The following is a 249-nucleotide window of genomic DNA, read 5'->3' on the forward strand; positions in this document are numbered from 1 at the left end:
ATTAAGAAAGATTCGTTTTAGGAAATATAGACAGGTTAAAGAAATATTCAGTATAGCCTATCGTGGCTTTTTATCACCGAAAACTCTTATCGTTAACTTTCTTCTTTTGTCCCACTGACCATCAGCAACTTTGCATAACAAGCGTATATCGATAACTGTTCAATCTATAGAGAACCAATATATTTCCGGACTATTCCATACCATTTGACAAACTTTTACTAGAATTGGGTATAGCATTTCCGGTGTAAA

The sequence above is a fragment of the Ylistrum balloti genome, unplaced genomic scaffold, assembly GCF_031769215.1.
Source record: "Ylistrum balloti isolate Yb309-2 unplaced genomic scaffold, AGI_CSIRO_Ybal_v1 Utg370246, whole genome shotgun sequence".
Lineage (NCBI taxonomy): Eukaryota > Metazoa > Mollusca > Bivalvia > Pectinida > Pectinidae > Ylistrum > Ylistrum balloti.